This window comes from Haliotis asinina, chromosome 2 (assembly GCF_037392515.1).
Source record: "Haliotis asinina isolate JCU_RB_2024 chromosome 2, JCU_Hal_asi_v2, whole genome shotgun sequence".
In the NCBI taxonomy this organism is placed as follows: Eukaryota; Metazoa; Mollusca; class Gastropoda; order Lepetellida; family Haliotidae; genus Haliotis; species Haliotis asinina.
This window is the reverse complement of record NC_090281.1, coordinates 66,789,556-66,811,780: the sequence shown is the minus strand read 5'-3', so window position 1 is coordinate 66,811,780 and position 22,225 is coordinate 66,789,556. Positions and strand designations below refer to the sequence as shown.

General features: G+C 44.8%; 48 non-coding genes and 1 pseudogene across 48 annotated transcripts; 17 read left to right on the top strand and 32 right to left on the bottom strand.

The window, feature by feature from the left end:
• The first annotated feature begins 293 nt into the window (after positions 1-293).
• LOC137274973 (small nucleolar RNA U3) lies at positions 294-513 on the top strand. Its single transcript, XR_010956304.1, has one exon. It is a non-coding gene; the product is annotated as a small nucleolar RNA U3 (small nucleolar RNA).
• Positions 514-678: 165 nt separating this feature from the next.
• Positions 679-751, bottom strand: Trnav-cac (transfer RNA valine (anticodon CAC)). Its single transcript has one exon. It is a non-coding gene; the product is annotated as a tRNA-Val (tRNA).
• Positions 752-968: 217 nt separating this feature from the next.
• Trnav-aac (transfer RNA valine (anticodon AAC)) lies at positions 969-1,041 on the bottom strand. The gene has a single exon. It is a non-coding gene; the product is annotated as a tRNA-Val (tRNA).
• Positions 1,042-1,589: 548 nt separating this feature from the next.
• On the top strand, positions 1,590-1,809 carry LOC137275211 (small nucleolar RNA U3). The gene has a single exon (XR_010956527.1). It is a non-coding gene; the product is annotated as a small nucleolar RNA U3 (small nucleolar RNA).
• Positions 1,810-1,974: 165 nt separating this feature from the next.
• Trnav-cac (transfer RNA valine (anticodon CAC)) lies at positions 1,975-2,047 on the bottom strand. The gene has a single exon. It is a non-coding gene; the product is annotated as a tRNA-Val (tRNA).
• Positions 2,048-2,264: 217 nt separating this feature from the next.
• On the bottom strand, positions 2,265-2,337 carry Trnav-aac (transfer RNA valine (anticodon AAC)). Its single transcript has one exon. It is a non-coding gene; the product is annotated as a tRNA-Val (tRNA).
• A 548-nt stretch (positions 2,338-2,885) lies between these two features.
• LOC137274972 (small nucleolar RNA U3) lies at positions 2,886-3,105 on the top strand. The gene has a single exon (XR_010956303.1). It is a non-coding gene; the product is annotated as a small nucleolar RNA U3 (small nucleolar RNA).
• A 165-nt stretch (positions 3,106-3,270) lies between these two features.
• Trnav-cac (transfer RNA valine (anticodon CAC)) lies at positions 3,271-3,343 on the bottom strand. Its single transcript has one exon. It is a non-coding gene; the product is annotated as a tRNA-Val (tRNA).
• Positions 3,344-3,560: 217 nt separating this feature from the next.
• On the bottom strand, positions 3,561-3,633 carry Trnav-aac (transfer RNA valine (anticodon AAC)). Its single transcript has one exon. It is a non-coding gene; the product is annotated as a tRNA-Val (tRNA).
• Positions 3,634-4,181: 548 nt separating this feature from the next.
• LOC137274971 (small nucleolar RNA U3) lies at positions 4,182-4,401 on the top strand. Its single transcript, XR_010956302.1, has one exon. It is a non-coding gene; the product is annotated as a small nucleolar RNA U3 (small nucleolar RNA).
• Positions 4,402-4,566: 165 nt separating this feature from the next.
• Trnav-cac (transfer RNA valine (anticodon CAC)) lies at positions 4,567-4,639 on the bottom strand. Its single transcript has one exon. It is a non-coding gene; the product is annotated as a tRNA-Val (tRNA).
• A 217-nt stretch (positions 4,640-4,856) lies between these two features.
• Positions 4,857-4,929, bottom strand: Trnav-aac (transfer RNA valine (anticodon AAC)). The gene has a single exon. It is a non-coding gene; the product is annotated as a tRNA-Val (tRNA).
• A 548-nt stretch (positions 4,930-5,477) lies between these two features.
• LOC137274970 (small nucleolar RNA U3) lies at positions 5,478-5,697 on the top strand. The gene has a single exon (XR_010956301.1). It is a non-coding gene; the product is annotated as a small nucleolar RNA U3 (small nucleolar RNA).
• Positions 5,698-5,862: 165 nt separating this feature from the next.
• Positions 5,863-5,935, bottom strand: Trnav-cac (transfer RNA valine (anticodon CAC)). Its single transcript has one exon. It is a non-coding gene; the product is annotated as a tRNA-Val (tRNA).
• A 217-nt stretch (positions 5,936-6,152) lies between these two features.
• Trnav-aac (transfer RNA valine (anticodon AAC)) lies at positions 6,153-6,225 on the bottom strand. The gene has a single exon. It is a non-coding gene; the product is annotated as a tRNA-Val (tRNA).
• A 548-nt stretch (positions 6,226-6,773) lies between these two features.
• On the top strand, positions 6,774-6,993 carry LOC137275210 (small nucleolar RNA U3). The gene has a single exon (XR_010956526.1). It is a non-coding gene; the product is annotated as a small nucleolar RNA U3 (small nucleolar RNA).
• Positions 6,994-7,158: 165 nt separating this feature from the next.
• On the bottom strand, positions 7,159-7,231 carry Trnav-cac (transfer RNA valine (anticodon CAC)). Its single transcript has one exon. It is a non-coding gene; the product is annotated as a tRNA-Val (tRNA).
• Positions 7,232-7,448: 217 nt separating this feature from the next.
• On the bottom strand, positions 7,449-7,521 carry Trnav-aac (transfer RNA valine (anticodon AAC)). Its single transcript has one exon. It is a non-coding gene; the product is annotated as a tRNA-Val (tRNA).
• Positions 7,522-8,069: 548 nt separating this feature from the next.
• Positions 8,070-8,289, top strand: LOC137275209 (small nucleolar RNA U3). Its single transcript, XR_010956525.1, has one exon. It is a non-coding gene; the product is annotated as a small nucleolar RNA U3 (small nucleolar RNA).
• A 165-nt stretch (positions 8,290-8,454) lies between these two features.
• On the bottom strand, positions 8,455-8,527 carry Trnav-cac (transfer RNA valine (anticodon CAC)). Its single transcript has one exon. It is a non-coding gene; the product is annotated as a tRNA-Val (tRNA).
• Positions 8,528-9,369: 842 nt separating this feature from the next.
• On the top strand, positions 9,370-9,556 carry LOC137275239 (small nucleolar RNA U3; annotated as a pseudogene).
• A 170-nt stretch (positions 9,557-9,726) lies between these two features.
• Positions 9,727-9,799, bottom strand: Trnav-cac (transfer RNA valine (anticodon CAC)). Its single transcript has one exon. It is a non-coding gene; the product is annotated as a tRNA-Val (tRNA).
• Positions 9,800-10,014: 215 nt separating this feature from the next.
• On the bottom strand, positions 10,015-10,089 carry Trnav-aac (transfer RNA valine (anticodon AAC)). Its single transcript has one exon. It is a non-coding gene; the product is annotated as a tRNA-Val (tRNA).
• Positions 10,090-10,641: 552 nt separating this feature from the next.
• LOC137275230 (small nucleolar RNA U3) lies at positions 10,642-10,861 on the top strand. Its single transcript, XR_010956546.1, has one exon. It is a non-coding gene; the product is annotated as a small nucleolar RNA U3 (small nucleolar RNA).
• A 165-nt stretch (positions 10,862-11,026) lies between these two features.
• Trnav-cac (transfer RNA valine (anticodon CAC)) lies at positions 11,027-11,099 on the bottom strand. The gene has a single exon. It is a non-coding gene; the product is annotated as a tRNA-Val (tRNA).
• A 215-nt stretch (positions 11,100-11,314) lies between these two features.
• Positions 11,315-11,389, bottom strand: Trnav-aac (transfer RNA valine (anticodon AAC)). The gene has a single exon. It is a non-coding gene; the product is annotated as a tRNA-Val (tRNA).
• Positions 11,390-11,941: 552 nt separating this feature from the next.
• LOC137275208 (small nucleolar RNA U3) lies at positions 11,942-12,161 on the top strand. The gene has a single exon (XR_010956524.1). It is a non-coding gene; the product is annotated as a small nucleolar RNA U3 (small nucleolar RNA).
• Positions 12,162-12,326: 165 nt separating this feature from the next.
• Positions 12,327-12,399, bottom strand: Trnav-cac (transfer RNA valine (anticodon CAC)). Its single transcript has one exon. It is a non-coding gene; the product is annotated as a tRNA-Val (tRNA).
• A 215-nt stretch (positions 12,400-12,614) lies between these two features.
• Positions 12,615-12,689, bottom strand: Trnav-aac (transfer RNA valine (anticodon AAC)). The gene has a single exon. It is a non-coding gene; the product is annotated as a tRNA-Val (tRNA).
• Positions 12,690-13,241: 552 nt separating this feature from the next.
• LOC137275207 (small nucleolar RNA U3) lies at positions 13,242-13,461 on the top strand. The gene has a single exon (XR_010956523.1). It is a non-coding gene; the product is annotated as a small nucleolar RNA U3 (small nucleolar RNA).
• Positions 13,462-13,626: 165 nt separating this feature from the next.
• On the bottom strand, positions 13,627-13,699 carry Trnav-cac (transfer RNA valine (anticodon CAC)). The gene has a single exon. It is a non-coding gene; the product is annotated as a tRNA-Val (tRNA).
• A 215-nt stretch (positions 13,700-13,914) lies between these two features.
• Trnav-aac (transfer RNA valine (anticodon AAC)) lies at positions 13,915-13,989 on the bottom strand. The gene has a single exon. It is a non-coding gene; the product is annotated as a tRNA-Val (tRNA).
• Positions 13,990-14,541: 552 nt separating this feature from the next.
• LOC137275206 (small nucleolar RNA U3) lies at positions 14,542-14,761 on the top strand. The gene has a single exon (XR_010956522.1). It is a non-coding gene; the product is annotated as a small nucleolar RNA U3 (small nucleolar RNA).
• A 165-nt stretch (positions 14,762-14,926) lies between these two features.
• On the bottom strand, positions 14,927-14,999 carry Trnav-cac (transfer RNA valine (anticodon CAC)). Its single transcript has one exon. It is a non-coding gene; the product is annotated as a tRNA-Val (tRNA).
• Positions 15,000-15,214: 215 nt separating this feature from the next.
• Trnav-aac (transfer RNA valine (anticodon AAC)) lies at positions 15,215-15,289 on the bottom strand. The gene has a single exon. It is a non-coding gene; the product is annotated as a tRNA-Val (tRNA).
• A 552-nt stretch (positions 15,290-15,841) lies between these two features.
• Positions 15,842-16,059, top strand: LOC137275236 (small nucleolar RNA U3). Its single transcript, XR_010956551.1, has one exon. It is a non-coding gene; the product is annotated as a small nucleolar RNA U3 (small nucleolar RNA).
• Positions 16,060-16,224: 165 nt separating this feature from the next.
• Positions 16,225-16,297, bottom strand: Trnav-cac (transfer RNA valine (anticodon CAC)). Its single transcript has one exon. It is a non-coding gene; the product is annotated as a tRNA-Val (tRNA).
• A 217-nt stretch (positions 16,298-16,514) lies between these two features.
• Positions 16,515-16,586, bottom strand: Trnav-aac (transfer RNA valine (anticodon AAC)). Its single transcript has one exon. It is a non-coding gene; the product is annotated as a tRNA-Val (tRNA).
• Positions 16,587-17,149: 563 nt separating this feature from the next.
• LOC137275222 (small nucleolar RNA U3) lies at positions 17,150-17,369 on the top strand. Its single transcript, XR_010956538.1, has one exon. It is a non-coding gene; the product is annotated as a small nucleolar RNA U3 (small nucleolar RNA).
• Positions 17,370-17,534: 165 nt separating this feature from the next.
• Positions 17,535-17,607, bottom strand: Trnav-cac (transfer RNA valine (anticodon CAC)). The gene has a single exon. It is a non-coding gene; the product is annotated as a tRNA-Val (tRNA).
• A 217-nt stretch (positions 17,608-17,824) lies between these two features.
• On the bottom strand, positions 17,825-17,897 carry Trnav-aac (transfer RNA valine (anticodon AAC)). The gene has a single exon. It is a non-coding gene; the product is annotated as a tRNA-Val (tRNA).
• Positions 17,898-18,460: 563 nt separating this feature from the next.
• LOC137275221 (small nucleolar RNA U3) lies at positions 18,461-18,680 on the top strand. The gene has a single exon (XR_010956537.1). It is a non-coding gene; the product is annotated as a small nucleolar RNA U3 (small nucleolar RNA).
• Positions 18,681-18,845: 165 nt separating this feature from the next.
• On the bottom strand, positions 18,846-18,918 carry Trnav-cac (transfer RNA valine (anticodon CAC)). The gene has a single exon. It is a non-coding gene; the product is annotated as a tRNA-Val (tRNA).
• A 217-nt stretch (positions 18,919-19,135) lies between these two features.
• Positions 19,136-19,208, bottom strand: Trnav-aac (transfer RNA valine (anticodon AAC)). Its single transcript has one exon. It is a non-coding gene; the product is annotated as a tRNA-Val (tRNA).
• A 563-nt stretch (positions 19,209-19,771) lies between these two features.
• Positions 19,772-19,991, top strand: LOC137275220 (small nucleolar RNA U3). Its single transcript, XR_010956536.1, has one exon. It is a non-coding gene; the product is annotated as a small nucleolar RNA U3 (small nucleolar RNA).
• Positions 19,992-20,446: 455 nt separating this feature from the next.
• On the bottom strand, positions 20,447-20,519 carry Trnav-aac (transfer RNA valine (anticodon AAC)). The gene has a single exon. It is a non-coding gene; the product is annotated as a tRNA-Val (tRNA).
• Positions 20,520-21,082: 563 nt separating this feature from the next.
• Positions 21,083-21,302, top strand: LOC137275219 (small nucleolar RNA U3). Its single transcript, XR_010956535.1, has one exon. It is a non-coding gene; the product is annotated as a small nucleolar RNA U3 (small nucleolar RNA).
• A 165-nt stretch (positions 21,303-21,467) lies between these two features.
• Trnav-cac (transfer RNA valine (anticodon CAC)) lies at positions 21,468-21,540 on the bottom strand. The gene has a single exon. It is a non-coding gene; the product is annotated as a tRNA-Val (tRNA).
• A 217-nt stretch (positions 21,541-21,757) lies between these two features.
• On the bottom strand, positions 21,758-21,830 carry Trnav-aac (transfer RNA valine (anticodon AAC)). Its single transcript has one exon. It is a non-coding gene; the product is annotated as a tRNA-Val (tRNA).
• Positions 21,831-22,225: the final 395 nt, after the last annotated feature.

The following is a 22,225-nucleotide window of genomic DNA, read 5'->3' as shown; positions in this document are numbered from 1 at the left end:
AGTCACAATCATACCCACGGTCAATGGGAGATAACCACCAATACGCTGTAATCACAAAACAATTTACATTGACAAAACACTTGATCAGTTGAGATTGCCTGTACTCTATGTGCTTTTTTCAGTTAATCACAAACGTGGAATGAATCCGAAGAGCACACAGGTGGCCCTGTCTACGACAGATTGTCGTGCTGGAGATTTTTCCAGACGTGTACCAACAACGATAGGTGCTATTGCATACCACACGGGCGTGCCTTTTGAAAAGAAGTAGGTACAAAATCCGGCCCGCAGTAGTTAAGATCATACTTTTAGGGATCATTTCTATAGTATGCATCGCCATGACTTCAGGTAAAACTGACAGTCTACCAAACCACGAGGACGATAGACAGTCTCTCTTTCTGAGCGCGAAGCCAACCAGGGTGAGTGCCATCTGAGGTTAGTAACCCTGGTTCTTGATGACCGTTCCTCTCAGTCACATGTGGCAGAGATGGAGGGAAGAGAGGCATTCTGAGTGGTTTGGCCAACCCCATTTTCATCTGTCTCAATAAATGCCAGTTAGCAAACCTCATATAACGCTCCCTGAGTCTTATAACGCATTGGATATAGTACACAACTGCTCTGACATCTGTCAGCAAGGAAGAATTGCAAAACGACAATTCATGGAGGTGTAAAAACAAAGGAAGGTTCAGGCGAGGCTCGAACTCGCGGCCTTCTGCGTGTGAAGCAGACGTGATAACCACTACACCACTGAACCTTAGCTGTCATGGCACACGTATTTGTAATGACCTATACCTGTCGCTGACACTGACACAACACAAGCCGGGGATATGCTGAGGGCCCACGTACATGTTAAAGGGCGAGAAGTAGGAAAGAATTAATCTGTAAGAAGCCCGCTGCACTTGTGGTAGGTTTCAAGTTGAGAAAGAGAGTTGTGCTTATTGCAAGATATAATGCAACCCCAAGAAAAAATAAGGTTCCGGCGAGGCTCGAACTCGCGGCCTTCTGCGTGTTAAGCAGACGTGATAACCACTACACCACGGAACCAGTTGCAAGCCTTTGGAGAAACAAGCTAAATCTCTTCCAGGTGATATAGCTTGAGCATATTCTTCTCTGCTACTTCATTTCCTTACATTAATAAGGTTTGAACATATCCAAAAACACAACTTTGCACAATGGAATCATGAGTCGGAGCTTATATAAAGAGGATTTGGGTGGGGCTAATTAAGGTGTAATGATGTGCGATCACACCAAGTCTCCTTCTGGTTCTTCCAACTTGGATGTTGACACTGGAGCAGTCACAGTCACAATCATACCCACGGTCAATGGGAGATAACCACCAATACGCTGTAATCACAAAACAATTTACATTGACAAAACACTTGATCAGTTGAGATTGCCTGTACTCTATGTGCTTTTTTCAGTTAATCACAAACGTGGAATGAATCCGAAGAGCACACAGGTGGCCCTGTCTACGACAGATTGTCGTGCTGGAGATTTTTCCAGACGTGTACCAACAACGATAGGTGCTATTGCATACCACACGGGCGTGCCTTTTGAAAAGAAGTAGGTACAAAATCCGGCACGCAGTTGTTAAGATCATACTTTTAGGGATCATTTCTATAGTATGCATCGCCATGACTTCAGGTAAAACTGACAGTCTACCAAACCACGAGGACGATAGACAGTCTCTCTTTCTGAGCGCGAAGCCAACCAGGGGGAGTGCCATCTGAGGTTAGTAACCCTGGTTCTTGATGACCGTTCCTCTCAGTCACATGTGGCAGAGATGGAGGGAAGAGAGGCATTCTGAGTGGTTTGGCCAACCCCATTTTCATCTGTCTCAATAAATGCCAGTTAGCAAACCTCATATAACGCTCCCTGAGTCTTATAACGCATTGGATATAGTACACAACTGCTCTGACATCTGTCAGCAAGGAAGAATTGCAAAACGACAATTCATGGAGGTGTAAAAACAAAGGAAGGTTCAGGCGAGGCTCGAACTCGCAGCCTTCTGAGTGTGAAGCAGACGTGATAACCACTACACCACTGAACCTTAGCTGTCATGGCACACGTATTTGTAATGATCTATACCTGTCGCTGACACTGACACAACACAAGCCGGGGATATGCTGAGGGCCCACGTACATGTTAAAGGGAGAGAAGTAGGAAAGAATTAATCTGTAAGAAGCCCGCTTCACTTGTGGTAGGTTTCAAGTTGAGAAAGAGAGTTGTGCTTATTGCAAGATATAATGCAACCCCAAGAAAAAATAAGGTTCCGGCGAGGCTCGAACTCGCGGCCTTCTGCGTGTTAAGCAGACGTGATAACCACTACACCACGGAACCAGTTGCAAGCCTTTGGAGAAACAAGCTAAATCTCTTCCAGGTGATATAGCTTGAGCATATTTTTCTCTGCTACTTCATTTCCTTACATTAATAAGGTTTGAACATATCCAAAAACACAACTTTGCACAATGGAATCATGAGTCGGAGCTTATATAAAGAGGATTTGGGTGGGGCTAATTAAGGTGTAATGATGTGCGATCACACCAAGTCTCCTTCTGGTTCTTCCAACTTGGATGTTGACACTGGAGCAGTCACAGTCACAATCATACCCACGGTCAATGGGAGATAACCACCAATACGCTGTAATCACAAAACAATTTACATTGACAAAACACTTGATCAGTTGAGATTGCCTGTACTCTATGTGCTTTTTTCAGTTAATCACAAACGTGGAATGAATCCGAAGAGCACACAGGTGGCCCTGTCTACGACAGATTGTCGTGCTGGAGATTTTTCCAGACGTGTACCAACAACGATAGGTGCTATTGCATACCACACGGGCGTGCCTTTTGAAAAGAAGTAGGTACAAAATCCGGCCCGCAGTAGTTAAGATCATACTTTTAGGGATCATTTCTATAGTATGCATCGCCATGACTTCAGGTAAAACTGACAGTCTACCAAACCACGAGGACGATAGACAGTCTCTCTTTCTGAGCGCGAAGCCAACCAGGGTGAGTGCCATCTGAGGTTAGTAACCCTGGTTCTTGATGACCGTTCCTCTCAGTCACATGTGGCAGAGATGGAGGGAAGAGAGGCATTCTGAGTGGTTTGGCCAACCCCATTTTCATCTGTCTCAATAAATGCCAGTTAGCAAACCTCATATAACGCTCCCTGAGTCTTATAACGCATTGTATATAGTACACAACTGCTCTGACATCTGTCAGCAAGGAAGAATTGCAAAACGACAATTCATGGAGGTGTAAAAACAAAGGAAGGTTCAGTCGAGGCTCGAACTCGCGGCCTTCTGCGTGTGAAGCAGACGTGATAACCACTACACCACTGAACCTTAGCTGTCATGGCACACGTATTTGTAATGACCTATACCTGTCGCTGACACTGACACAACACAAGCCGGGGATATGCTGAGGGCCCACGTACATGTTAAAGGGAGAGAAGTAGGAAAGAATTAATCTGTAAGAAGCCCGCTTCACTTGTGGTAGGTTTCAAGTTGAGAAAGAGAGTTGTGCTTATTGCAAGATATAATGCAACCCCAAGAAAAAATAAGGTTCCGGCGAGGCTCGAACTCGCGGCCTTCTGCGTGTTAAGCAGACGTGATAACCACTACACCACGGAACCAGTTGCAAGCCTTTGGAGAAACAAGCTAAATCTCTTCCAGGTGATATAGCTTGAGCATATTCTTCTCTGCTACTTCATTTCCTTACATTAATAAGGTTTGAACATATCCAAAAACACAACTTTGCACAATGGAATCATGAGTCGGAGCTTATATAAAGAGGATTTGGGTGGGGCTAATTAAGGTGTAATGATGTGCGATCACACCAAGTCTCCTTCTGGTTCTTCCAACTTGGATGTTGACACTGGAGCAGTCACAGTCACAATCATACCCACGGTCAATGGGAGATAACCACCAATACGCTGTAATCACAAAACAATTTACATTGACAAAACACTTGATCAGTTGAGATTGCCTGTACTCTATGTGCTTTTTTCAGTTAATCACAAACGTGGAATGAATCCGAAGAGCACACAGGTGGCCCTGTCTACGACAGATTGTCGTGCTGGAGATTTTTCCAGACGTGTACCAACAACGATAGGTGCTATTGCATACCACACGGGCGTGCCTTTTGAAAAGAAGTAGGTACAAAATCCGGCACGCAGTTGTTAAGATCATACTTTTAGGGATCATTTCTATAGTATGCATCGCCATGACTTCAGGTAAAACTGACAGTCTACCAAACCACGAGGACGATAGACAGTCTCTCTTTCTGAGCGCGAAGCCAACCAGGGTGAGTGCCATCTGAGGTTAGTAACCCTGGTTCTTGATGACCGTTCCTCTCAGTCACATGTGGCAGAGATGGAGGGAAGAGAGGCATTCTGAGTGGTTTGGCCAACCCCATTTTCATCTGTCTCAATAAATGCCAGTTAGCAAACCTCATATAACGCTCCCTGAGTCTTATAACGCATTGTATATAGTACACAACTGCTCTGACATCTGTCAGCAAGGAAGAATTGCAAAACGACAATTCATGGAGGTGTAAAAACAAAGGAAGGTTCAGTCGAGGCTCGAACTCGCGGCCTTCTGCGTGTGAAGCAGACGTGATAACCACTACACCACTGAACCTTAGCTGTCATGGCACACGTATTTGTAATGACCTATACCTGTCGCTGACACTGACACAACACAAGCCGGGGATATGCTGAGGGCCCACGTACATGTTAAAGGGAGAGAAGTAGGAAAGAATTAATCTGTAAGAAGCCCGCTTCACTTGTGGTAGGTTTCAAGTTGAGAAAGAGAGTTGTGCTTATTGCAAGATATAATGCAACCCCAAGAAAAAATAAGGTTCCGGCGAGGCTCGAACTCGCGGCCTTCTGCGTGTTAAGCAGACGTGATAACCACTACACCACGGAACCAGTTGCAAGCCTTTGGAGAAACAAGCTAAATCTCTTCCAGGTGATATAGCTTGAGCATATTCTTCTCTGCTACTTCATTTCCTTACATTAATAAGGTTTGAACATATCCAAAAACACAACTTTGCACAATGGAATCATGAGTCGGAGCTTATATAAAGAGGATTTGGGTGGGGCTAATTAAGGTGTAATGATGTGCGATCACACCAAGTCTCCTTCTGGTTCTTCCAACTTGGATGTTGACACTGGAGCAGTCACAGTCACAATCATACCCACGGTCAATGGGAGATAACCACCAATACGCTGTAATCACAAAACAATTTACATTGACAAAACACTTGATCAGTTGAGATTGCCTGTACTCTATGTGCTTTTTTCAGTTAATCACAAACGTGGAATGAATCCGAAGAGCACACAGGTGGCCCTGTCTACGACAGATTGTCGTGCTGGAGATTTTTCCAGACGTGTACCAACAACGATAGGTGCTATTGCATACCACACGGGCGTGCCTTTTGAAAAGAAGTAGGTACAAAATCCGGCACGCAGTTGTTAAGATCATACTTTTAGGGATCATTTCTATAGTATGCATCGCCATGACTTCAGGTAAAACTGACAGTCCACCAAACCACGAGGACGATAGACAGTCTCTCTTTCTGAGCGCGAAGCCAACCAGGGTGAGTGCCATCTGAGGTTAGTAACCCTGGTTCTTGATGACCGTTCCTCTCAGTCACATGTGGCAGAGATGGAGGGAAGAGAGGCATTCTGAGTGGTTTGGCCAACCCCATTTTCATCTGTCTCAATAAATGCCAGTTAGCAAACCTCATATAACGCTCCCTGAGTCTTATAACGCATTGGATATAGTACACAACTGCTCTGACATCTGTCAGCAAGGAAGAATTGCAAAACGACAATTCATGGAGGTGTAAAAACAAAGGAAGGTTCAGGCGAGGCTCGAACTCGCAGCCTTCTGAGTGTGAAGCAGACGTGATAACCACTACACCACTGAACCTTAGCTGTCATGGCACACGTATTTGTAATGATCTATACCTGTCGCTGACACTGACACAACACAAGCCGGGGATATGCTGAGGGCCCACGTACATGTTAAAGGGAGAGAAGTAGGAAAGAATTAATCTGTAAGAAGCCCGCTTCACTTGTGGTAGGTTTCAAGTTGAGAAAGAGAGTTGTGCTTATTGCAAGATATAATGCAACCCCAAGAAAAAATAAGGTTCCGGCGAGGCTCGAACTCGCGGCCTTCTGCGTGTTAAGCAGACGTGATAACCACTACACCACGGAACCAGTTGCAAGCCTTTGGAGAAACAAGCTAAATCTCTTCCAGGTGATATAGCTTGAGCATATTTCTCTCTGCTACTTCATTTCCTTACATTAATAAGGTTTGAACATATCCAAAAACACAACTTTGCACAATGGAATCATGAGTCGGAGCTTATATAAAGAGGATTTGGGTGGGGCTAATTAAGGTGTAATGATGTGCGATCACACCAAGTCTCCTTCTGGTTCTTCCAACTTGGATGTTGACACTGGAGCAGTCACAGTCACAATCATACCCACGGTCAATGGGAGATAACCACCAATACGCTGTAATCACAAAACAATTTACATTGACAAAACACTTGATCAGTTGAGATTGCCTGTACTCTATGTGCTTTTTTCAGTTAATCACAAACGTGGAATGAATCCGAAGAGCACACAGGTGGCCCTGTCTACGACAGATTGTCGTGCTGGAGATTTTTCCAGACGTGTACCAACAACGATAGGTGCTATTGCATACCACACGGGCGTGCCTTTTGAAAAGAAGTAGGTACAAAATCCGGCACGCAGTTGTTAAGATCATACTTTTAGGGATCATTTCTATAGTATGCATCGCCATGACTTCAGGTAAAACTGACAGTCTACCAAACCACGAGGACGATAGACAGTCTCTCTTTCTGAGCGCGAAGCCAACCAGGGGGAGTGCCATCTGAGGTTAGTAACCCTGGTTCTTGATGACCGTTCCTCTCAGTCACATGTGGCAGAGATGGAGGGAAGAGAGGCATTCTGAGTGGTTTGGCCAACCCCATTTTCATCTGTCTCAATAAATGCCAGTTAGCAAACCTCATATAACGCTCCCTGAGTCTTATAACGCATTGGATATAGTACACAACTGCTCTGACATCTGTCAGCAAGGAAGAATTGCAAAACGACAATTCATGGAGGTGTAAAAACAAAGGAAGGTTCAGGCGAGGCTCGAACTCGCGGCCTTCTGCGTGTGAAGCAGACGTGATAACCACTACACCACTGAACCTTAGCTGTCATGGCACACGTATTTGTAATGACCTATACCTGTCGCTGACACTGACACAACACAAGCCGGGGATATGCTGAGGGCCCACGTACATGTTAAAGGGAGAGAAGTAGGAAAGAATTAATCTGTAAGAAGCCCGCTTCACTTGTGGTAGGTTTCAAGTTGAGAAAGAGAGTTGTGCTTATTGCAAGATATAATGCAACCCCAAGAAAAAATAAGGTTCCGGCGAGGCTCGAACTCGCGGCCTTCTGCGTGTTAAGCAGACGTGATAACCACTACACCACGGAACCAGTTGCAAGCCTTTGGAGAAACAAGCTAAATCTCTTCAAGGTGATATAGCTTGAGCATATTTTTCTCTGCTACTTCATTTCCTTACATTAATAAGGTTTGAACATATCCAAAAACACAACTTTGCACAATGGAATCATGAGTCGGAGCTTATATAAAGAGGATTTGGGTGGGGCTAATTAAGGTGTAATGATGTGCGATCACACCAAGTCTCCTTCTGGTTCTTCCAACTTGGATGTTGACACTGGAGCAGTCACAGTCACAATCATACCCACGGTCAATGGGAGATAACCACCAATACGCTGTAATCACAAAACAATTTACATTGAGAAAACACTTGATCAGTTGAGATTGCCTGTACTCTATGTGCTTTTTTCAGTTAATCACAAACGTGGAATGAATCCGAAGAGCACACAGGTGGCCCTGTCTACGACAGATTGTCGTGCTGGAGATTTTTCCAGACGTGTACCAACAACGATAGGTGCTATTGCATACCACACGGGCGTGCCTTTTGAAAAGAAGTAGGTACAAAATCCGGCACGCAGTTGTTAAGATCATACTTTTAGGGATCATTTCTATAGTATGCATCGCCATGACTTCAGGTAAAACTGACAGTCTACCAAACCACGAGGACGATAGACAGTCTCTCTTTCTGAGCGCGAAGCCAACCAGGGGGAGTGCCATCTGAGGTTAGTAACCCTGGTTCTTGATGACCGTTCCTCTCAGTCACATGTGGCAGAGATGGAGGGAAGAGAGGCATTCTGAGTGGTTTGGCCAACCCCATTTTCATCTGTCTCAATAAATGCCAGTTAGCAAACCTCATATAACGCTCCCTGAGTCTTATAACGCATTGGATATAGTACACAACTGCTCTGACATCTGTCAGCAAGGAAGAATTGCAAAACGACAATTCATGGAGGTGTAAAAACAAAGGAAGGTTCAGGCGAGGCTCGAACTCGCGGCCTTCTGCGTGTGAAGCAGACGTGATAACCACTACACCACTGAACCTTAGCTGTCATGGCACACGTATTTGTAATGACCTATACCTGTCGCTGACACTGACACAACACAAGCCGGGGATATGCTGAGGGCCCACGTACATGTTAAAGGGAGAGAAGTAGGAAAGAATTAATCTGTAAGAAGCCCGCTTCACTTGTGGTAGGTTTCAAGTTGAGAAAGAGAGTTGTGCTTATTGCAAGATATAATGCAACCCCAAGAAAAAATAAGGTTCTGGCGAGGCTCGAACTCGCGGCCTTCTGCGTGTTAAGCAGACGTGATAACCACTACACCACGGAATTAAAAAGTTGCAAGCCTTTGGAGAAACAAGCTAAATCTCTTCCAGGTGATATAGCTTGAGCATATTCTTCTCTGCTACTTCATTTCCTTACATTAATAAGGTTTGAACATATCCAAAAACACAACTTTGCACAATGGAATCATGAGTCGGAGCTTATATAAAGAGGATTTGGGTGGGGCTAATTAAGGTGTAATGATGTGCGATCACACCAAGTCTCCTTCTGGTTCTTCCAACTTGGATGTTGACACTGGAGCAGTCACAGTCACAATCATACCCACGGTCAATGGGAGATAACCACCAATACGCTGTAATCACAAAACAATTTACATTGACAAAACACTTGATCAGTTGAGATTGCCTGTACTCTATGTGCTTTTTTCAGTTAATCACAAACGTGGAATGAATCCGAAGAGCACACAGGTGGCCCTGTCTACGACAGATTGTCGTGCTGGAGATTTTTCCAGACGTGTACCAACAACGATAGGTGCTATTGCATACCACACGGGCGTGCCTTTTGAAAAGAAGTAGGTACAAAATCCGGCACGCAGTTGTTAAGATCATACTTTTAGGGATCATTTCTATAGTATGCATCGCCATGACTTCAGGTAAAACTGACAGTCTCTCTTTCTGAGCGCGAAGCCAACCAGGGGGAGTGCCATCTGAGGTTAGTAACCCTGGTTCTTGATGACCGTTCCTCTCAGTCACATGTGGCAGAGATGGAGGGAAGAGAGGCATTCTGAGTGGTTTGGCCAACCCCATTTTCATCTGTCTCAATAAATGCCAGTTAGCAAACCTCATATAACGCTCCCTGAGTCTTATAACGCATTGGATATAGTACACAACTGCTCTGACATCTGTCAGCAAGGAAGAATTGCAAAACGACAATTCATGGAGGTGTAAAAACAAAGGAAGGTTCAGGCGAGGCTCGAACTCGCGGCCTTCTGCGTGTGAAGCAGACGTGATAACCACTACACCACTGAACCTTAGCTGTCATGGCACACGTATTTGTAATGACCTATACCTGTCGCTGACACTGACACAACACAAGCCGGGGATATGCTGAGGGCCCACGTACATGTTAAAGGGAGAGAAGTAGGAAAGAATTAATCTGTAAGAAGCCCGCTTCACTTGTGGTAGGTTTCAAGTTGAGAAAGAGAGTTGTGCTTATTGCAAGATATAATGCAACTCCAAGAAAAAATAAGGTTCCGGCGAGGCTCGAACTCGCGGCCTTCTGCGTGTTAAGCAGACGTGATAACCACTACACCACGGAATTAAAAAGTTGCAAGCCTTTGGAGAAACAAGCTAAATCTCTTCCAGGCGATATAGCTTGAGCATATTCTTCTCTGCTACTTCATTTCCTTACATTAATAAGGTTTGAACATATCCAAAAACACAACTTTGCACAATGGAATCATGAGTCGGAGCTTATATAAAGAGGATTTGGGTGGGGCTAATTAAGGTGTAATGATGTGCGATCACACCAAGTCTCCTTCTGGTTCTTCCAACTTGGATGTTGACACTGGAGCAGTCACAGTCACAATCATACCCACGGTCAATGGGAGATAACCACCAATACGCTGTAATCACAAAACAATTTACATTGACAAAACACTTGATCAGTTGAGATTGCCTGTACTCTATGTGCTTTTTTCAGTTAATCACAAACGTGGAATGAATCCGAAGAGCACACAGGTGGCCCTGTCTACGACAGATTGTCGTGCTGGAGATTTTTCCAGACGTGTACCAACAACGATAGGTGCTATTGCATACCACACGGGCGTGCCTTTTGAAAAGAAGTAGGTACAAAATCCGGCACGCAGTTGTTAAGATCATACTTTTAGGGATCATTTCTATAGTATGCATCGCCATGACTTCAGGTAAAACTGACAGTCTACCAAACCACGAGGACGATAGACAGTCTCTCTTTCTGAGCGCGAAGCCAACCAGGGGGAGTGCCATCTGAGGTTAGTAACCCTGGTTCTTGATGACCGTTCCTCTCAGTCACATGTGGCAGAGATGGAGGGAAGAGAGGCATTCTGAGTGCTTTGGCCAACCCCATTTTCATCTGTCTCAATAAATGCCAGTTAGCAAACCTCATATAACGCTCCCTGAGTCTTATAACGCATTGGATATAGTACACAACTGCTCTGACATCTGTCAGCAAGGAAGAATTGCAAAACGACAATTCATGGAGGTGTAAAAACAAAGGAAGGTTCAGGCGAGGCTCGAACTCGCGGCCTTCTGCGTGTGAAGCAGACGTGATAACCACTACACCACTGAACCTTAGCTGTCATGGCACACGTATTTGTAATGACCTATACCTGTCGCTGACACTGACACAACACAAGACGGGGATATGCTGAGGGCCCACGTACATGTTAAAGGGAGAGAAGTAGGAAAGAATTAATCTGTAAGAAGCCCGCTTCACTTGTGGTAGGTTTCAAGTTGAGAAAGAGAGTTGTGCTTATTGCAAGATATAATGCAACTCCAAGAAAAAATAAGGTTCCGGCGAGGCTCGAACTCGCGGCCTTCTGCGTGTTAAGCAGACGTGATAACCACTACACCACGGAATTAAAAAGTTGCAAGCCTTTGGAGAAACAAGCTAAATCTCTTCCAGGTGATATAGCTTGAGCATATTCTTCTCTGCTACTTCATTTCCTTACATTAATAAGGTTTGAACATATCCAAAAACACAACTTTGCACAATGGAATCATGAGTCGGAGCTTATATAAAGAGGATTTGGGTGGGGCTAATTAAGGTGTAATGATGTGCGATCACACCAAGTCTCCTTCTGGTTCTTCCAACTTGGATGTTGACACTGGAGCAGTCACAGTCACAATCATACCCACGGTCAATGGGAGATAACCACCAATACGCTGTAATCACAAAACAATTTACATTGACAAAACACTTGATCAGTTGAGATTGCCTGTACTCTATGTGCTTTTTTCAGTTAATCACAAACGTGGAATGAATCCGAAGAGCACACAGGTGGCCCTGTCTACGACAGATTGTCGTGCTGGAGATTTTTCCAGACGTGTACCAACAACGATAGGTGCTATTGCATACCACACGGGCGTGCCTTTTGAAAAGAAGTAGGTACAAAATCCGGCACGCAGTTGTTAAGATCATACTTTTAGGGATCATTTCTATAGTATGCATCGCCATGACTTCAGGTAAAACTGACAGTCTACCAAACCACGAGGACGATAGACAGTCTCTCTTTCTGAGCGCGAAGCCAACCAGGGGGAGTGCCATCTGAGGTTAGTAACCCTGGTTCTTGATGACCGTTCCTCTCAGTCACATGTGGCAGAGATGGAGGGAAGAGAGGCATTCTGAGTGGTTTGGCCAACCCCATTTTCATCTGTCTCAATAAATGCCAGTTAGCAAACCTCATATAACGCTCTCTGAGTCTTATAACGCATTGGATATAGTACACAACTGCTCTGACATCTGTCAGCAAGGAAGAATTGCAAAACGACAATTCATGGAGGTGTAAAAACAAAGGAAGGTTCAGGCGAGGCTCGAACTCGCGGCCTTCTGCGTGTGAAGCAGACGTGATAACCACTACACCACTGAACCTTAGCTGTCATGGCACACGTATTTGTAATGACCTGTACCTGTCGCTGACACTGACACAACACAAGCCGGGGATATGCTGAGGGCCCACGTACATGTTAAAGGGAGAGAAGTAGGAAAGAATTAATCTGTAAGAAGCCCGCTTCACTTGTGGTAGGTTTCAAGTTGAGAAAGAGAGTTGTGCTTATTGCAAGATATAATGCAACCCCAAGAAAAAATAAGGTTCCGGCGAGGCTCGAACTCGCGGCCTTCTGCGTGTTAAGCAGACGTGATAACCACTACACCACGGAATTAAAAAGTTGCAAGCCTTTGGAGAAACAAGCTAAATCTCTTCCAGGTGATATAGCTTGAGCATATTCTTCTCTGCTACTTCATTTCCTTACATTAATAAGGTTTGAACATATCCAAAAACACAACTTTGCACAATGGAATCATGAGTCGGAGCTTATATAAAGAGGATTTGGGTGGGGCTAATTAAGGTGTAATGATGTGCGATCACACCAAGTCTCCTTCTGGTTCTTCCAACTTGGATGTTGACACTGGAGCAGTCACAGTCACAATCATACCCACGGTCAATGGGAGATAACCACCAATACGCTGTAATCACAAAACAATTTACATTGACAAAACACTTGATCAGTTGAGATTGCCTGTACTCTATGTGCTTTTTTCAGTTAATCACAAACGTGGAATGAATCCGAAGAGCACACAGGTGGCCCTGTCTACGACAGATTGTCGTGCTGGAGATTTTTCCAGACGTGTACCAACAACGATAGGTGCTATTGCATACCACACGGGCGTGCCTTTTGAAAAGAAGTAGGTACAAAATCCGGCCCGCAGTAGTTAAGATCATACTTTTAGGGATCATTTCTATAGTATGCATCGCCATGACTTCAGGTAAAACTGACAGTCTACCAAACCACGAGGACGATAGACAGTCTCTCTTTCTGAGCGCGAAGCCAACCAGGGGGAGTGCCATCTGAGGTTAGTAACCCTGGTTCTTGATGACCGTTCCTCTCAGTCACATGTGGCAGAGATGGAGGGAAGAGAGGCATTCTGAGTGGTTTGGCCAACCCCATTTTCATCTGTCTCAATAAATGCCAGTTAGCAAACCTCATATAACGCTCCCTGAGTCTTATAACGCATTGGATATAGTACACAACTGCTCTGACATCTGTCAGCAAGGAAGAATTGCAAAACGACAATTCATGGAGGTGTAAAAACAAAGGAAGGTTCAGGCGAGGCTCGAACTCGCGGCCTTCTGCGTGTGAAGCAGACGTGATAACCACTACACCACTGAACCTTAGCTGTCATGGCACACGTATTTGTAATGACCTATACCTGTCGCTGACACTGACACAACACAAGACGGGGATATGCTGAGGGCCCACGTACATGTTAAAGGGAGAGAAGTAGGAAAGAATTAATCTGTAAGAAGCCCGCTTCACTTGTGGTAGGTTTCAAGTTGAGAAAGAGAGTTGTGCTTATTGCAAGATATAATGCAACTCCAAGAAAAAATAAGGTTCCGGCGAGGCTCGAACTCGCGGCCTTCTGCGTGTTAAGCAGACGTGATAACCACTACACCACGGAATTAAAAAGTTGCAAGCCTTTGGAGAAACAAGCTAAATCTCTTCCAGGTGATATAGCTTGAGCATATTCTTCTCTGCTACTTCATTTCCTTACATTAATAAGGTTTGAACATATCCAAAAACACAACTTTGCACAATGGAATCATGAGTCGGAGCTTATTTAAAGAGGATTTGGGTGGGGCTAATTAAGGTGTAATGATGTGCGATCACACCAAGTCTCCTTCTGGTTCTTCCAACTTGGATGTTGACACTGGAGCAGTCACAGTCACAATCATACCCACGGTCAATGGGAGATAACCACCAATACGCTGTAATCACAAAACAATTTACATTGACAAAACACTTGATCAGTTGAGATTGCCTGTACTCTATGTGCTTTTTTCAGTTAATCACAAACGTGGAATGAATCCGAAGAGCACACAGGTGGCCCTGTCTACGACAGATTGTCGTGCTGGAGATTTTTCCAGACGTGTACCAACAACGATAGGTGCTATTGCATACCACACGGGCGTGCCTTTTGAAAAGAAGTAGGTACAAAATCCGGCACGCAGTTGTTAAGATCATACTTTTAGGGATCATTTCTATAGTATGCATCGCCATGACTTCAGGTAAAACTGACAGTCTACCAAACCACGAGGACGATAGACAGTCTCTCTTTCTGAGCGCGAAGCCAACCAGGGGGAGTGCCATCTGAGGTTAGTAACCCTGGTTCTTGATGACCGTTCCTCTCAGTCACATGTGGCAGAGATGGAGGGAAGAGAGGCATTCTGAGTGGTTTGGCCAACCCCATTTTCATCTGTCTCAATAAATGCCAGTTAGCAAACCTCATATAACGCTCTCTGAGTCTTATAACGCATTGGATATAGTACACAACTGCTCTGACATCTGTCAGCAAGGAAGAATTGCAAAACGACAATTCATGGAGGTGTAAAAACAAAGGAAGGTTCAGGCGAGGCTCGAACTCGCGGCCTTCTGCGTGTGAAGCAGACGTGATAACCACTACACCACTGAACCTTAGCTGTCATGGCACACGTATTTGTAATGACCTGTACCTGTCGCTGACACTGACACAACACAAGCCGGGGATATGCTGAGGGCCCACGTACATGTTAAAGGGAGAGAAGTAGGAAAGAATTAATCTGTAAGAAGCCCGCTTCACTTGTGGTAGGTTTCAAGTTGAGAAAGAGAGTTGTGCTTATTGCAAGATATAATGCAACCCCAAGAAAAAATAAGGTTCCGGCGAGGCTCGAACTCGCGGCCTTCTGCGTGTTAAGCAGACGTGATAACCACTACACCACGGAATTAAAAAGTTGCAAGCCTTTGGAGAAACAAGCTAAATCTCTTCCAGGTGATATAGCTTGAGCATATTCTTCTCTGCTACTTCATTTCCTTACATTAATAAGGTTTGAACATATCCAAAAACACAACTTTGCACAATGGAATCATGAGTCGGAGCTTATATAAAGAGGATTTGGGTGGGGCTAATTAAGGTGTAATGATGTGCGATCACACCAAGTCTCCTTCTGGTTCTTCCAACTTGGATGTTGACACTGGAGCAGTCACAGTCACAATCATACCCACGGTCAATGGGAGATAACCACCAATACGCTGTAATCACAAAACAATTTACATTGACAAAACACTTGATCAGTTGAGATTGCCTGTACTCTATGTGCTTTTTTCAGTTAATCACAAACGTGGAATGAATCCGAAGAGCACACAGGTGGCCCTGTCTACGACAGATTGTCGTGCTGGAGATTTTTCCAGACGTGTACCAACAACGATAGGTGCTATTGCATACCACACGGGCGTGCCTTTTGAAAAGAAGTAGGTACAAAATCCGGCCCGCAGTAGTTAAGATCATACTTTTAGGGATCATTTCTATAGTATGCATCGCCATGACTTCAGGTAAAACTGACAGTCTACCAAACCACGAGGACGATAGACAGCCTCTTTCTGAGCGCGAAGCCAACCAGGGTGAGTGCCATCTGAGGATAGTAACCCTGGTTCTTGATGACCGTTCCTCTCAGTCACATGTGGCAGAGATGGAGGGAAGAGAGGCATTCTGAGTGCTTTGGCCAACCCCATTTTCATCTGTCTCAATAAATGCCAGTTAGCAAACCTCATATAACGCTCCCTGAGTCTTATAACGCATGGGATATAGTACACAACTGCTCTGACATCTGTCAGCAAGGAAGAATTGCAAAACGACAATTCATGGAGGTGTAAAAACAAAGGAAGGTTCAGGCGAGGCTCGAACTCGCGGCCTTCTGCGTGTGAAGCAGACGTGATAACCACTACACCACTGAACCTTAGCTGTCATGGCACACGTATTTGTAATGACCTATACCTGTCGCTGACACTGACACAACACAAGCCGGGGATATGCTGAGGGCCCACGTACATGTTAAAGGGAGAGAAGTAGGAAAGAATTCATCTGTAACAAGTCCGCTTCACTTGTGGTAGGTTTCAAGTTGAGAAAGAGAGTTGTGCTTATTGCGAAATCTAATGCAACCCCAAGAAAAAAGAAGGTTCGGCGAGGCTCGAACTCGCGGCCTTCTGCGTGTTAAGCAGACGTGATAACCACTACACCACGGAACCAGTTGCAAACGTTTGGAGAAACAAGCTAAATCTCTTCCAGGTGATATAGCTTGAGCATATTCTTCTCTGCTACTTCATTTCCTTACATTAATAAGGTTTGAACATATCCAAAAACACAACTTTGCACAATGGAATCATGAGTCGGAGCTTATATAAAGAGGATTTGGGTGGGTGGGTGGGGGGTGGGGCTAATTAAGGTGTAATGATGTGCGATCACACCAAGTCTCCTTCTGGTTCTTCCAACTTGGATGTTGACACTGGAGCAGTCACAGTCACAATCATACCCACGGTCAATGGGAGATAACCACCAATACGCTGTAATCACAAAACAATTTACATTGACAAAACACTTGATCAGTTGAGATTTCCTGTACTCTATGTGCTTTTTTCAGTTAATCACAAACGTGGAATGAATCCGAAGAGCACACAGGTGGCCCTGTCTACGACAGATTGTCGTGCTGGAGATTTTTCCAGACGTGTACCAACAACGATAGGTGCTATTGCATACCACACGGGCGTGCCTTTTGAAAAGAAGTAGGTACAAAATCCGGCCCGCAGTAGTTAAGATCATACTTTTAGGGATCATTTCTATAGTATGCATCGCCATGACTTCAGGTAAAACTGACAGTCTACCAAACCACGAGGACGATAGACAGCCTCTCTTTCTGAGCGCGAAGCCAACCAGGGTGAGTGCCATCTGAGGATAGTAACCCTGGTTCTTGATGACCGTTCCTCTCAGTCACATGTGGCAGAGATGGAGGGAAGAGAGGCATTCTGAGTGCTTTGGCCAACCCCATTTTCATCTGTCTCAATAAATGCCAGTTAGCAAACCTCATATAACGCTCCCTGAGTCTTATAACGCATTGGATATAGTACACAACTGCTCTGACATCTGTCAGCAAGGAAGAATTGCAAAACGACAATTCATGGAGGTGTAAAAACAAAGGAAGGTTTAGGCGAGGCTCGAACTCGCGGCCTTCTGCGTGTGAAGCACACGTGATAACCACTGCACCACTGAACCTTAGCTGTCATGGCACACGTATTTGTAATGACCTATACCTGTCGCTGACACTGACACAACACAAGACGGGGATATGCTGAGGGCCCACGTACATGTTAAAGGGAGAGAAGTAGGAAAGAATTCATCTGTAACAAGTCCGCTTCACTTGTGGTAGGTTTCAAGTTGAGAAAGAGAGTTGTGCTTATTGTGAAATCTAATGCAACCCCAAGAAAAAAGAAGGTTCCGGCGAGGCTCGAACTCGCGGCCTTCTGCGTGTTAAGCAGACGTGATAACCACTACACCACTGAACCAGTTGCAAACGTTTGGAGAAACTACCTAAATCTCTTCCAGGTGATATAGCTTGAGCATATTCTTCTCTGCTACTTCATTTCCTTACATTAATAAGGTTTGAACATATCCAAAAACACAACTTTGCACAATGGAATCATGAGTCGGAGCTTATATAAAGAGGATTTGGGTGGGTGGGCGGGGGGTGGGGCTAATTAAGGTGTAATGATGTGCGATCACGCCAAGTCTCCTTCTGGTTCTTCCAACTTGGATGTTGACACTGGAGCAGTCACAGTCACAATCATACCCACGGTCAATGGGAGATAACCACCAATACGCTGTAATCACAAAACAATTTACATTGACAAAACACTTGATCAGTTGAGATTTCCTGTACTCTATGTGCTTTTTTCAGTTAATCACAAACGTGGAATGAATCCGAAGAGCACACAGGTGGCCCTGTCTACGACAGATTGTCGTGCTGGAGATTTTTCCAGACGTGTACCAACAACGATAGGTGCTATTGCATACCACACGGGCGTGCCTTTTGAAAAGAAGTAGGTACAAAATCCGGCCCGCAGTAGTTAAGATCATACTTTTAGGGATCATTTCTATAGTATGCATCGCCATGACTTCAGGTAAAACTGACAGTCTACCAAACCACGAGGACGATAGACAGCCTCTCTTTCTGAGCGCGAAGCCAACCAGGGTGAGTGCCATCTGAGGATAGTAACCCTGGTTCTTGATGACCGTTCCTCTCAGTCACATGTGGCAGAGATGGAGGGAAGAGAGGCATTCTGAGTGCTTTGGCCAACCCCATTTTCATCTGTCTCAATAAATGCCAGTTAGCAAACCTCATATAACGCTCCCTGAGTCTTATAACGCATTGGATATAGTACACAACTGCTCTGACATCTGTCACCAAGGAAGAATTGCAAAACGACAATTCATGGAGGTGTAAAAACAAAGGAAGGTTCAGGCGAGGCTCGAACTCGCGGCCTTCTGCGTGTGAAGCACACGTGATAACCACTGCACCACTGAACCTTAGCTGTCATGGCACACGTATTTGTAATGACCTATACCTGTCGCTGACACTGACACAACACAAGACGGGGATATGCTGAGGGCCCACGTACATGTTAAAGGGAGAGAAGTAGGAAAGAATTCATCTGTAACAAGTCCGCTTCACTTGTGGTAGGTTTCAAGTTGAGAAAGAGAGTTGTGCTTATTGTGAAATCTAATGCAACCCCAAGAAAAAAGAAGGTTCCGGCGAGGCTCGAACTCGCGGCCTTCTGCGTGTTAAGCAGACGTGATAACCACTACACCACTGAACCAGTTGCAAACGTTTGGAGAAACAAGCTAAATCTCTTCCAGGTGATATAGCTTGAGCATATTCTTCTCTGCTACTTCATTTCCTTACATTAATAAGGTTTGAACATATCCAAAAACACAACTTTGCACAATGGAATCATGAGTCGGAGCTTATATAAAGAGGATTTGGGTGGGTGGGCGGGGGCTGGGGCTAATTAAGGTGTAATGATGTGCGATCACGCCAAGTCTCCTTCTGGTTCTTCCAACTTGGATGTTGACACTGGAGCAGTCACAGTCACAATCATACCCACGGTCAATGGGAGATAACCACCAATACGCTGTAATCACAAAACAATTTACATTGACAAAACACTTGATCAGTTGAGATTTCCTGTACTCTATGTGCTTTTTTCAGTTAATCACAAACGTGGAATGAATCCGAAGAGCACACAGGTGGCCCTGTCTACGACAGATTGTCGTGCTGGAGATTTTTCCAGACGTGTACCAACAACGATAGGTGCTATTGCATACCACACGGGCGTGCCTTTTGAAAAGAAGTAGGTACAAAATCCGGCCCGCAGTAGTTAAGATCATACTTTTAGGGATCATTTCTATAGTATGCATCGCCATGACTTCAGGTAAAACTGACAGTCTACCAAACCACGAGGACGATAGACAGCCTCTCTTTCTGAGCGCGAAGCCAACCAGGGTGAGTGCCATCTGAGGATAGTAACCCTGGTTCTTGATGACCGTTCCTCTCAGTCACATGTGGCAGAGATGGAGGGAAGAGAGGCATTCTGAGTGCTTTGGCCAACCCCATTTTCATCTGTCTCAATAAATGCCAGTTAGCAAACCTCATATAACGCTCCCTGAGTCTTATAACGCATTGGATATAGTACACAACTGCTCTGACATCTGTCACCAAGGAAGAATTGCAAAACGACAATTCATGGAGGTGTAAAAACAAAGGAAGGTTTAGGCGAGGCTCGAACTCGCAGCCTTCTGCGTGTGAAGCACACGTGATAACCACTGCACCACTGAACCTTAGCTGTCATGGCACACGTATTTGTAATGACCTATACCTGTCGCTGACACTGACACAACACAAGACGGGGATATGCTGAGGGCCCACGTACATGTTAAAGGGAGAGAAGTAGGAAAGAATTCATCTGTAACAAGTCCGCTTCACTTGTGGTAGGTTTCAAGTTGAGAAAGAGAGTTGTGCTTATTGTGAAATCTAATGCAACCCCAAGAAAAAAGAAGGTTCCGGCGAGGCTCGAACTCGCGGCCTTCTGCGTGTTAAGCAGACGTGATAACCACTACACCACTGAACCAGTTGCAAACGTTTGGAGAAACAAGCTAAATCTCTTCCAGGTGATATAGCTTGAGCATATTCTTCTCTGCTACTTCATTTCCTTACATTAATAAGGTTTGAACATATCCAAAAACACAACTTTGCACAATGGAATCATGAGTCGGAGCTTATATAAAGAGGATTTGGGTGGGTGGGCGGGGGGTGGGGCTAATTAAGGTGTAATGATGTGCGATCACGCCAAGTCTCCTTCTGGTTCTTCCAACTTGGATGTTGACACTGGAGCAGTCACAGTCACAATCATACCCACGGTCAATGGGAGATAACCACCAATACGCTGTAATCACAAAACAATTTACATTGACAAAACACTTGATCAGTTGAGATTTCCTGTACTCTATGTGCTTTTTTCAGTTAATCACAAACGTGGAATGAATCCGAAGAGCACACAGGTGGCCCTGTCTACGACAGATTGTCGTGCTGGAGATTTTTCCAGACGTGTACCAACAACGATAGGTGCTATTGCATACCACACGGGCGTGCCTTTTGAAAAGAAGTAGGTACAAAATCCGGCCCGCAGTAGTTAAGATCATACTTTTAGGGATCATTTCTATAGTATGCATCGCCATGACTTCAGGTAAAACTGACAGTCTACCAAACCACGAGGACGATAGACAGCCTCTCTTTCTGAGCGCGAAGCCAACCAGGGTGAGTGCCATCTGAGGATAGTAACCCTGGTTCTTGATGACCGTTCCTCTCAGTCACATGTGGCAGAGATGGAGGGAAGAGAGGCATTCTGAGTGCTTTGGCCAACCCCATTTTCATCTGTCTCAATAAATGCCAGTTAGCAAACCTCATATAACGCTCCCTGAGTCTTATAACGCATTGGATATAGTACACAACTGCTCTGACATCTGTCACCAAGGAAGAATTGCAAAACGACAATTCATGGAGGTGTAAAAACAAAGGAAGGTTCAGGCGAGGCTCGAACTCGCGGCCTTCTGCGTGTGAAGCACACGTGATAACCACTGCACCACTGAACCTTAGCTGTCATGGCACACGTATTTGTAATGACCTATACCTGTCGCTGACACTGACACAACACAAGACGGGGATATGCTGAGGGCCCACGTACATGTTAAAGGGAGAGAAGTAGGAAAGAATTCATCTGTAACAAGTCCGCTTCACTTGTGGTAGGTTTCAAGTTGAGAAAGAGAGTTGTGCTTATTGTGAAATCTAATGCAACCCCAAGAAAAAAGAAGGTTCCGGCGAGGCTCGAACTCGCGGCCTTCTGCGTGTTAAGCAGACGTGATAACCACTACACCACTGAACCAGTTGCAAACGTTTGGAGAAACTAGCTAAATCTCTTCCAGGTGATATAGCTTGAGCATATTCTTCTCTGCTACTTCATTTCCTTACATTAATAAGGTTTGAACATATCCAAAAACACAACTTTGCACAATGGAATCATGAGTCGGAGCTTATATAAAGAGGATTTGGGTGGGTGGGTGGGGATGGGGCTAATTAAGGTGTAATGATGTGCGATCACGCCAAGTCTCCTTCTGGTTCTTCCAACTTGGATGTTGACACTGGAGCAGTCACAGTCACAATCATACCCACGGTCAATGGGAGATAACCACCAATACGCTGTAATCACAAAACAATTTACATTGACAAAACACTTGATCAGTTGAGATTGCCTGTACTCTATGTGCTTTTTATCAGTTA